Source organism: Pezoporus wallicus, unplaced genomic scaffold (assembly GCF_028554395.1).
Source record: "Pezoporus wallicus isolate ANWC-B61680 ecotype Strahan unplaced genomic scaffold, APGP_CSIRO_Pwel_v1 contig_6484, whole genome shotgun sequence".
In the NCBI taxonomy this organism is placed as follows: domain Eukaryota; kingdom Metazoa; phylum Chordata; class Aves; order Psittaciformes; family Psittacidae; genus Pezoporus; species Pezoporus wallicus.
Window position 1 is genome coordinate 2,886,179 of NW_026638903.1, and position 12,041 is coordinate 2,898,219.

General features: G+C 39.8%; 1 long non-coding RNA gene across 1 annotated transcript; it reads left to right on the top strand.

Annotated features, from left to right (window-relative positions):
• The first annotated feature begins 9,973 nt into the window (after window positions 1-9,973).
• On the top strand, window positions 9,974-11,327 carry LOC130601218 (uncharacterized). The gene is made up of 2 exons (XR_008972623.1): window positions 9,974-10,500; window positions 11,077-11,327. It is a non-coding gene; the product is annotated as an uncharacterized LOC130601218 (long non-coding RNA).
• Window positions 11,328-12,041: the final 714 nt, after the last annotated feature.

Below are 12,041 nucleotides of genomic sequence, written 5' to 3' on the forward strand. Positions count from 1 at the left end.
AGGAACACATTGCTTGCCCATGAAATGCACGTGTTTCTCAAATGAAACACTGGAGATGCTCATCAACAGGTTAGTGAATTTCTAAAGTAACCCACTGTCTTGAGCAATTTTTTCTTCTCTCAAGACTCTGAGAAATAAAGCAAAGAAACAAATGTTTTTTACTGCCTGTTCTCAAGTCTCATTTGAAAAAATGGCACCTTAAACGACCAGTCAATAAATGTCTTGGCAACACTCTGATTTTAGTCTTGCCTAAGAAAAATCATCATCTATTGAATCACAACTTTCACTTCCTTTGCTGTGTGAGTTTCTTAATCTTTTATCTCAGGTGGGTCTAGCTCTGTGGACGGGGCAATGCCACCAAAGCAGAAATACACTGAAGATGAGGCTGGGCTCTTTAATGGCAAGACCATGAGCAGGGACTCTAGGGACTGTGCTGGAGTGGAGAGGTGGAGCCACCACCATACAGATGGGGTCCTTTGGGCAAGAGCAGACAGCAAGGTGTCGTGATTTAAGCAGAAGCTTCTGAGGGCATTTTGTGACAGTTAGTTTGGAAAACACTAATGTTTTTTAAAGTTAGTTTTCGCAGGTGGGCTGAACTACTCTGGGGGGAGCCCTGTTGGGTGTGGTGTGGCTTGCAAGGACTGAAATGGATTGGAGGAGTAGGCAAGCATTATTGAAAGCCTGTTAGAGAGCTTTCAATTGAAAACCCGTTAGGAGCAGGTGAGCGTTATTGAATCAATTTCTTACTGATACTAGTGTCTGCCAAGAACTTTATGACTCCTTACCAAAGATCTCAGAAATGCTGATATGGTGTAGGAGGTTGTAGGGCAGCCACACCACGGCAGCATCAGACGTTTTTTGTCTATTTTCTATAACTCTGCCTTCTTGCCAGAGCATGCCTCGTCATGAGTTCTGTGGGATTTCATTGTCTTTTCAGCTTCTAAATGAAACAGAGTGTCCCAGACAATATTTGATCTCAGCACTGCATTATCTTCCCCTTCTAAGTACTTCAATTTCATTCTTTTTCAGTGTAATAAACCTGAGAACCCTGTCTCAGTGCCATCCTTCCCCCATTCTTCAAAACTGCCTTGAAAGTCCCTCGCTAGACTATCACATGCTCATCACTGATTTTCCCCAAGGGCTTTGTTTCTTGTAGAAACACAAGTCTTTAGGGTGGTTATCCTGAGTTTACTTTTCACAAGGGAGCTATTTTCTACTCTTAGTTGTAGAAAACTCCTGCAACTTTTCCTCTCCCACAAGTTTCAGGCTTTTCCTTTCTTCTAGACTGCCTCATTCTCCATTAAGGTGAGATACTGACCAGTCACAACAGCGCTGTGCCTGCTTCCTGGAGAAACAGAATTTTGCTCTCTAAATTTCTTAGGCAGTCTTGAAGAAGTTCTCTTATTTTCACCTATCAAAGGCAAAAGTAAGAGGATGGCTTTTATTTTTAAAAGTGGTCATGTGAAAACCATGGGACATTGAGCCCTACTGCCTTTGTTGATTCTTGAGTTAGGCTGTCTCGTAGTTTATAGAGTTGAGCTGCACAGTATCAAAATGCATTTAAAAATGGGGCTTTAATCCAAGTTTTTGCAGTCTCTGTCTTAAACAAATAAGGCACTACATCTATTAACTGGGGTAGGTGGAGGATACAGACATCATGCACTAGATGAATAGTTGTTTTGTTGCGTCTCCCTGGTATCAGTGTGACTGTTCTCTATTGCTGTGATCCATTTCTTTCTCATTTTGTATTTAGCTATAAGAAGTAAAGGAAAGGATATTGGACCTACAATATTAACCTATCCTAGAACTGTGCATCAAGTCCTGTAACCTTGTGGAGCATTTTTTGAACCATCCAGTATAACAGAAAACTGAGTTATTTTTAATACAGCTGTAGCATTTCTCTAGATAATTCACAAACATGTATATTTATTAATACTCTCTTAGTCTGTGGAATTGTGGAAGATACTGCTCTAAAAACATATTGACTCATTCCTGTTACATTTTCAGGGCAGTTTTGTCACAGGATTACAGCAATATTATATCCTGGATGATTCTGGGGCTTCTGGAAAGCATGAGCATATGCCTTTTCTGGAATAATAATCTTACAATATAGGAAATAGGCAAGGTTCTTAAATTCTTATGATTTTAAACCTGGTATCTTGCTAATTTAAAGTCAATGTTTTGTGTGTGCTATCTGTAGCTGAGTTATTTCAGTTGCACTTTTGTAAAAGACAAATTACTTAAACTGTTCATTTTGCTGTACATTTTCTTGTATAGTTTTTTTTTTTTTGACAAGTTCTCCATGAACTCAGTAAGGTACAGCTTGCATTCAAGCAGTTTTATACATTTATTTGACTTTTGCAGTGTTGAGGTCTTTGGATCTTGAAAAATGTCTGAGCTAGCATGTTTTCCAGCCCTTCTTGGAAGTCCTGGGAGGTGAATTCTAACAGCTGTCATTCATTATCTTGAGCAGTTTCTTTGTTTAAAGAACAAACCCCTGTGCTTATTCTGCAAGGGAGACCTACTGGATTTTTGAAGGCTTTGGTTATTATTTGGTAAGTTCAGAAGCTGTTGAGATTCAATGTATTTTTCCCCTCCCCCTAAAAGTTTTCCCTATAATTTGTGGGTATAGTGAAGCAAAAGATAAAACCTATGTTCTTTGTTTTGTCTCAGTTTCCTTCTGTACTCCTAAATCCAGCCTCTGCCTCATCAGAGGGTCATGGAACACATAGGGATGATAATGGTCCCACTGCCTATGACCTGGTATTCAACATGTGGTCCATGGGTGGTTAGGGAGGGGATTATTCTATCACAGGACAAGAAGTCAGGATGCCTATCAAAATTACCAGGCAGCAGGCTTAAATCAAGCAAAGGCAATTTGTTTTGTTTTGTTTTTTAACACAGCATGGTATAGACTGATGGACACAGGCTATTATGGGGAACAGGAGTATGAATGGGCTCAAAAGGAACTGAAGAAAATCACAGGCTTTTAAATGCACAGATGCAAAACCAGCCTCTGGCTCTGGCTGTTCCTGAACAGCAAATCACCAGATCTCACTAGTGTGTATTAGAGGAAGAGTCACTCTTGCCCTGTTTTTTTGTACTCCTTTCCAAAGTACCCAATATTGGCAACTGCCAGAGGAGGGAGTCTGTCTCCTTATAGATTTGGTCTGATTCACTGTTGCTGTCCTTATGTTACCAACCTCCTACATGTGTAAAACAGGAGCAGGATTCATGGCTGAGCACACATTTCTAGTGTGAAGAAAAAATGTAGAAGTCATGTCCTCAGCCACACCACAACCTGTTCTCACTTTGTTAATATGCAAGGTTAATGAGCATCTAATGGACCTAAACACTTTCCCTAGACTAAGAGCAGGATTGTGTTAGATCCTGGGGTGGTTTGAGAAGAAATTCTTAATTCTGCTGTGGTCTTATTTGGTTAGCTCACAAATATTCAGGAACAGCAAGAAAAATGCAGGCTTCCAGTGTAGACCAATGCCAAGAATGTAATCCACAGTTTGTCCTTAATCATATGAGTATCATCTCAAATGTTTCCAGTGCTTTTGGCAGGAATATTAAATTACAAAATCTAGGATGCTTGCCAGAAACAGAAAGCAGAAGGTTCAGAGTGAAAGCAGTACCACTGCTCTATGCTTCTGCAGGAGCAACATGGCATGTCAATATGGACAATTACTTTGAAAAAAGAGATTAAAAGGGCAACTTCTCATAAGTGTCTTACAGTAATTCCTTCCAACTAGTTACCAGTACTAAAATATGTACTGTTTGGTGCCTGGTGACAATTCAGGATGTAAATGAAGGTGACTATCTTGTCAGTTTATTGAGCTTTTCTTTCATGGAGCAGGAAGTACTGATCTGTCTTATTTCCAGCTCGGGGTAGACCCTGACTTTGGGTTTGTCTGTGTGTTTGAAGGAACTTGCAGAACACTGTGGGGTTGCTTCAGATTCACTCTGATAGATAACCAAGGGCAGAGGTTGAAGATTGGCACTCTTGTTGACTTTACCATCAGAAGGTACTTACACTTTTGTAGAATGCATCATTGACTACACAAAGAGTCCCATGATAGAGAGCTGGAGAACTGTAAGGTCTTGTATGTATGTTAAGCCTTCTTTGAAAATTACATGCAACTCACTACTTGCTTTATTTGTCAAGGTGTAAGCCCTGTTTTCTTTAGAGAGTGAACCTTTAGCCATTTCTGATGAAATTGTTAGAATAGGGTACTATAATGGATATAAGCTGTCCTACAGAGAAAAGGACAAATTATAAACTATTAAATTGATACTGGAAAAGTTTCATCTTGCATCAGACATGTTGACTTTGACACATTTTTTCTTGTTTCTCCCTTTTCCTGCTCTCTGTCCCACATGACTGCTTTTCCAGGGTCTGCAGAGCAATGTCTGACATTCTCATCCCTTCCAGGCAATACTCCAGTTGCTTCTGCAAAAGATAGAAACAGAGATGACTTACTCAGTAATACATACAAATTTTGTCATTCTATTTGTATTATCTTTCTCATGCTTTATTGAAGAACTGTCCTTAAGATCAGCTAGAAATTCCAGCTGTACCTTAACCCAAAATACACATCTTTCTGAAAAACAAGGATGCAGAGATGTTCCTTTATTGGCTATTCTTTTAAAATAAGAGGAGTCTGAGCATCAGCCGCTGGATTTTAAGTACCTACCCCATTTGGGTCCATTGATGCTATGTAGTTACATAGAGCTGGTAACAGTATTTTATTGCCATGCAATAAAAAAATAGTGGTTTAGCACCAATGCCAAAAAGCCTTTCTGGATGGTGCTATACTTTGCTGGTGCCTCCCACTCCTCAAGTGTCCAACCTCAGGCGCAAACATCACAGAATCGGTCTCTGATTTTTGTTGAGAATTGGGTGGCTGAAAAACACTTTTAACCTTCATGTCAGACAGTTGTGCTTTTCTGTGGTGGCAGGAAAAGGGTGGAGAGGAGGAAGTGTTGACCTCAGAGCTGCTTTCAAGCTTATCTTTCTTGCATTTCCTTGGTCTGTGGGGTTTTTATGTCTGCCAGCTGGGACTCGTCTGTGTCTTACTTTGAAAGCTGATTGACTCTTTAGGATGCTTAAAAGACCCACATATGCTGTTGCATTTGCACCAGATATGTTAGAAGTCATATTCTGTATCACATAGGCAATTGAAGCCACAAACAGAAATTGGGATGCATTTTCCAGTTGTTAGTCAACTAGGGATAAATCTAAACATGAGAAAACATCTAGCTTGTTATTTTGATTCCTTCTGCATCTCTGCTCATCTGAAAGAGCTTGAAAGAGCACTGAAATTAGAGGAAAGGCAACAGACCAAATACATGGAGGAGCAATGCACACTGCCTCTCTCCTGTGAAAACGAAGATACAGGTTCTAGAAAGCTTTAGAGGCACAAAGCTTGTTAAATCCATGGCACAATTTTCAGAGGAAGCCAGATGTATTTAGGGAAATGTTGCTGGCAACATTAATGTTGCTTAAAAAAAACCCACAATTGCTTTCTAAACATAGAATCATAGAATCATAGAATAATTAGGGTTGGAAAGGACCTTAAGATCATCTAGTTCCAACCCCCCTGCCGTGGGCAGGGACACCTTATGCTAAATCATATCACCCAAGGCCTCGTCCAACCTGGTCTTGAACATTGCCAGGGATGGATCACAAGCTCCGTGGGCAACCTATTCCAGTGCCTCACCACCCTAACAGGAAAGAATTTCCTTCTTATATCCAATCTAAACTTCCCCTGTTTAAGTTTTAATACAGCAGTAGTTACTTTTATCAAAGGAAATTGTAAGATGTATTTCCTTGTTAACTGTATGCCTAGAGACTTTTTTTTTCTGTTGAAGAGTCAGCTTGACTTTTTGTTTAAACAATACCACAGGGTAACTAATTAGAGTGCTAAGGAGAACTGACAAAGTAGTAGCCCTGGCAGAGAGAAGAAAATCAAAGCTTCCTCCTTGTTAGTGTCAAAATGTATGTGACTGAGTGACAACCTATTTAGCTAATTCCATGCAGGAGTTATTTTGCTTTGTGACCTCTGTTTTTAAAACCGTGGATGCATAACTTAGAGTATATGGAAGCAAGTTAGGTACACTTGCTGAAAAAGCGTATCTTCCCAAGACTCTTTGGCAAGGCATTTAGACCCTCATGTAAGCTCCAGTTCTTCAATTGCCATGTTTGCTGAGCACCTGTGAAGACGTATCAGTTGCAGAAGACAGCCAATTCACATGCCTGTACTGCAAACAGTGTTATGCTGGCACTGTAATGTGAGCAATTGAAATGCATAAGTAGGTGAGTACATGGGATATCTGAGGCTAAAATAGACCCACTAAACATACTGAATAATTAGCTTTACTGAAACCGGAAGCAAAATACCCAGCATTTAAACAAGAAATGCTGGCCTCTTTTCTGTGTACATGAAAACTGAAACAAAATTCAGTCTTGGACCACAATCTCAGATAGGCTTGGAGTCCTAAATGAAAGAAAGGACACAAATTCAATAACAGAATTCAAAGCCTCCAGTAGGTTCCAGACTCAGCATGGGATGATACAGTAGAGTGGAGCATCTCTTTGCAAATCCTTATAAAAGTCTTATTGAAGGAACAGAGGGATTACATAGCTGGTTTTCATGTGTTAAACTTGTCTTTCAACTGAAAAGAAGGCCTAGTTGACTTCAGTGACAAAATAGGACTGTATTAGGCACTGAGTAGGATTTCACGACTTCAGGTTTATTGCACTTTATATTCCCTTGGGAAATAGTGGTAATTGCCTGTCTTCCCCTTAGAGAAGTGGCTTTGTACTGATCTGTACCAGATACTCTCTGCTTGATACATTATGTTCTGCAGAGCTGGTAAAAACCCTTCACCCCAACTTTTAGCATATTATTGTACCGCTTAGTGCTGGCATGAAATTAAATAGCAGCAGTTTGGGACTCATGCTGCTTTGTGCCCTTATTTTTTAATATTTTTTGTATTCATGGGTCCTGTCATTTTATTATAACATCCTGCATAATAGATGGGGTACTTTAGTTGAGAATAAACTGGTCATTCAGATTTTTTTATTAGTCCTCTTGAGGCATGTCGGTCAAGTCATACCAGCTGTAAAACACTGAGCAATGATTAATGAACCCTTTAGAGAATGCAGGTGAGTTCTGCTTCACATTACAGTTAACAGTTTTCTCAGAACATTTGTTAATGCTGTAAGCTTCCATATCTGGGAGATTTGCTATGTGCTGGGCCCTATTAAAACAGCTTAGTTTCCTGCTGGCAGACCATAATGCTTTAGAAAAATATTGCCAATCAGAAATGCTGGCCACAGGGTCTTACATGGAGTTTGTTTGCTTCTTGAGCCTCTTCTTTGAAGAATGCTGGGGAGCTGCAGTCCTGGTTCTTACTGCTGAGAGCTACTTCCTCTTGGGACTTCTGAAAACTAGCATAATGTGATTCAACTTGAGTATCTAAAACTGACTGCATGAATCATTAGGTAGTAAGCACTCTGGGGCCTCAGCCAGTCTTCCTGTTCTGCATTTAGGTAGCGTGTAAAATTATAGGGGTTTGGATCTGAGTGTCTTATGACCTATGCAATACTCTAGATATTAATAGTAGTCATAACTAAGGGATATAGTTTGTCTGCTTCTGATCTCATCAGAGCCATGTTTCAAATCTTGCAGAGCTGATTGTAGGAATTTAATCTTTACACCTCAATCTTCATTATTTGAGCAGCGGACCAGTCATTGTAGTAGCTACTCTGTTCCACACACAGCAGTTCCTCACAAAATAAAATAAAAACAGTGAGATGGAGAAAAGATACTTGATGTAAATCCCATTTGAGTAAATGAAACATCTCTACAACTACCTGAAAGGAGGTTGTAATGAGGTAGGGGTTAGTCTCTTCTCCCAGGTATCAAGTGGTAGGACAAGAAGTAATGGCCTCAAACTGTACAGGGGAGGGGGGGTTAGACTGGGTATTAGGAAAAATTTCTTCACAAAGAGGGTGCTCAGGCATTGGAACAGGCTGCCCAGGGCAGTGGTGGAATCACCGTTCCTGGAAGTGTTCAAAAAACATGTAGATGAGGCCCTCAATTACATGGTTTAATGGTGGACTTGGCAGTGCTAGGGCAATGGTTGCACGTAAAAGGTCTTTTCCAACCTAGTTGATTCTATGATCAGGCATTGTAACTCTGCAGTGTGCAATTGGAAATCAGGACTTCTGCGATGTCCATGCAAACATGCCAGAAGGTACAATATTTTCCATACAATTATCTTAAAATTATATTGCCTATTCAGTAAAATTTTTGATTGGACACTGATTATCAGCAAAGCACAAGGAAAGATTAGGGGATGCATTGTTGCCCAAGCCAGCTGTTCAAAGATGACTCAAAGTCACAAGTTTCATTTAAAATATATAATAACTTGGGGTTCATCTCTATTTGCTGTCTTGCTCAGGGACTCAGATTTTTTTTGGCTTTGGATCTGTAACCAGGCTGATGAAAGACTATTTTTATCAAGGGAGTTGAAGGTCATCTGTAGTCATGGGATTGCGTGAGTTAGCCTTCAGGAAGAAACACCAGATACTACATTATTTAGTGACATGGAGTAACATTATTGTCCTTTTAAATTGCTTTTCAGCACCAGGGAAAGATGACATTTCTAGTGATTCTTACTAAGAATGTGGATAGACCCTCTTGTTTCTGTGTTTTCAAGGAATGATAGTGAATCTTCTTTATAGCCATAGGGAGATCACATTTTGTGGCATGTGGGGGCAAACCATTTCTTAGATCAGCATGCTTGTGTGCGAATGCATGATTCCTTAATGGAATGCCCATGTTTCTCTGAGGGGGCTACAGGTGTGTCAAAGCAGGGCTTGCAAAGAGCAACCATGATTCAGGCACTCTCATGACACTGGAAGAATAAAAGTGAATGTTGCTGAGAACCATAAAGAATTACAGAATGTAACCATCCTCCTTTTAATTTAATCTTGATGGCTAATCCTCTGTGAGCAGCAACATTTATGACATTCAAAATGGAGTTTGAGTGAACTGATTCCAGAAGCTCATTGATGGCCTCAGTGTAGCCTAAAAGCCATGTGTTCTTAAATGTAAAATGCAAAACACAAAACCTCTGTCAGACTCTCCTCTCCACTGCAGCTTGCAGAGGGAACTGGCAGTTAGCTTGTGTGCACTTTACAGTAGGTCTACAATCTATCATGCCAGTGGCCACATACTCAAAAGTGCTGAAGTTCTGAGCTCAAGGTTGGGACCTGGAGGCATGTGAGCCTTATTTATATAGAAAAGGAGTACCATGACTATATCTACACTTTCTTCCCATTCCCCAGTGTGCAGGTTAAACCAAATCAGACTATAGAAGATTAATTAGACTAATATACCTTAACCTATTTCTCCTTACTGAACTGAAATTTGTGTGCCTACATCATCCTATTATTGTTGGCCAAAAGATATAAGATACGCTTATACACCAGAATGTTGCATGTGATGAAATTATGTTGGCACTCATCTAAAATAACAGTGAGGACAGAGCAATTCCACATAGAACTTGGGGTAAGCTTCTTTTGTTTAACTATGGTCTTGTCTGTAAACTTTACTGCAACTGGCCCAAGTTACACTGGCATAATGACTGTCTTAATCTGAGTTAAGATCCTCCTTGGGTTTGGGTATGGGGTTTGGGGTTTGCTTTAGTTCCTTCTGGACAAAAAGAAATTAAAATAGTAGTAATTATAGTATAAGAACAGTAATTAGCAAAGCAGTTAACATGATAGAGAAGGCTGCAGTTTTATGGATGGGGAGACTTGAAATCAGGTAGAATCAGAGCCCCCAGCAAAGCAGAGACTAGAATGCAAGGTCTCCTGGTCACTTTTTCACACTTTATTTGCACCTATGTGTTTGTATAAATCAGGGAAAAGACCTATGTAAGGGAGAGAGGAGGTTGTCTTATTCTTGAGCCTGTGTGACTTTCATAACCAGTTTGTGGCTGTGTGCAACTTTTCAGATACTCAGACTCAGTAGGTAGGGCTTAGTTCTCCCTTTTGGTAAGCAGAATTCATGTCCAAGCCTGAGGATATCTACACTCCTAGGCATAGCCTAATCTGGGAGCATTTATTGATACATAATGCTAGATCTCACAAGCAATCTGAAGTGACATAGGGACCTTACTGACTGCTGAGCCTATTTGGCATAATCTGTCCTCTGCAATGGGAAGAATAAGCAGCAGGTAACCATATTATTTCTAATGCCAGAAGAAAGTGGCCTGTATCCCAGGTAAATTTTTAACAGAAGGTGGAAAACTAATCTGTCATAAAGAATTCATTCTTTCCCATTCAGGCTATGAGGAAAGTTACACTGATCAAGATGCAAAGATTGCCAGAAGAAACAATAAAAGATTGGAACAATTGTGAATTGTGCAAAGACATAGGTTTCTCAGTCATAGGTTTTGGGAATGGTTTGCTGCCTAAAGGTAAATTTTCCAGGTTTTTTGCAGAAGCAATGCTGTGTTTGGTACTTTTTGTAAGACTTCAAATATTACAATTAGAGGAGGTGTGTTTGGTCCACTCCTTCAGGAGCTGGGAATCTTCCTGACTTAATGCCTACTGTCGAATGTCCAGTGTTACAATGAAATATTTCATAATGGCAAAGTATCTCTGGGAATATTATGTGGATGAAATAACTTATTGATACTTACGTTTCACTGACTAGAAACGTTCTGAGTGGTATTACAGGATACTGCAGGAATAGCACCTGTAGCTGGAAGGGACTTTGTGTAAAATTCTCATGACTGCAAACCCTAATGAAACTTTGTAAGCAACAATGAGAAATATAACAGCAAAATAATAATTTAAAAATAAACAAGGCAAACCCAAACACACACAAGCCCAACTAAGAAAGAAACTCTAAGAAAGAGTATCCTTTTGTGTGATACTTAACCATATTTCTCAAACTTGCATGTGACAATTATGTTTGAACACTAGAAGCCTTATTTTCATGCTATCCTCTATTTGCATGTTAACTAAGAAAAGGGCATTTGTCCTCACAGTTTCAAAAGCCTACAAAGCAGAGGAAGGAGATGCTTATGAAATCAGCAGGAAATTTTATCTGGTAAGAAAAACAAGAGTGTGCTATGGTCACATGCTTCTTTTCCAGCAAGAAGTGCTTAGAGGGGCACAGCAACCCATATTTTCTACTCACTGACTCACAGAAGTGAGTCTGTACAAGCCTTGCTGGCTGCCAATTTTCAAATACTGTTTCAGTGAAAATCACTTTTGAAATAAAAGGGAATTAAATTAATTGCCAGTTCTTGAAGCATTTATTAATAAAAGACTGGAAGAACTCCAGACAATGGAGGCGATGAGGCCTTGTTGTCCTCACTAAGAGGAAGTTATGGAGGCAGTACTTGCATACTTGTGCATATATGGATCTATCTTACCTCAAGGTGACTATGGCTATGTCTGTATTAGTGAGTAGCACTGTGCAATAGGAATTGATTTGTGGAGCTAAACAGTGCTAAAGGCCCAGTGTCTACACTATATGCTTTCTCAAGGTGGTTAATTTGGACTGGCTCTAGCCAGGTCCCATGGACTGACTGCCCTTTAGCAGCTGGAGCACCAAAGCTGAACTTATCGGCATATTTTTTTCTGGTTTCTGTCCAATTTTATATTATTCTTTTCGTAAGGAGGGTTAAAAAAAAACGGTGGGAGGATACTGAAAGATAAGATGCCTGAGGAGAAAAACTGAAGTATGAGAATGGGTGTGCTTCAGAGCAGAAAGGAGGAAGCATGGTGAGAGGAAGAGAACAGGGCTACTGAAAGGCCATCCACAGGGAAAGTGGCCACCCAAGATTAGAGGTAGTTTGCGGCTCACATACGATTAAATAACAGACAACAGAAATTGGAACAAATTGGTGCTATAGTGAGTATAGCTCTTCATTTGTGGAAATGCTGAACTAGAATAGCTTTAATAGACTTCTCTGTTAGCTTTACCTTCAACTGCTGAGAAATTTGT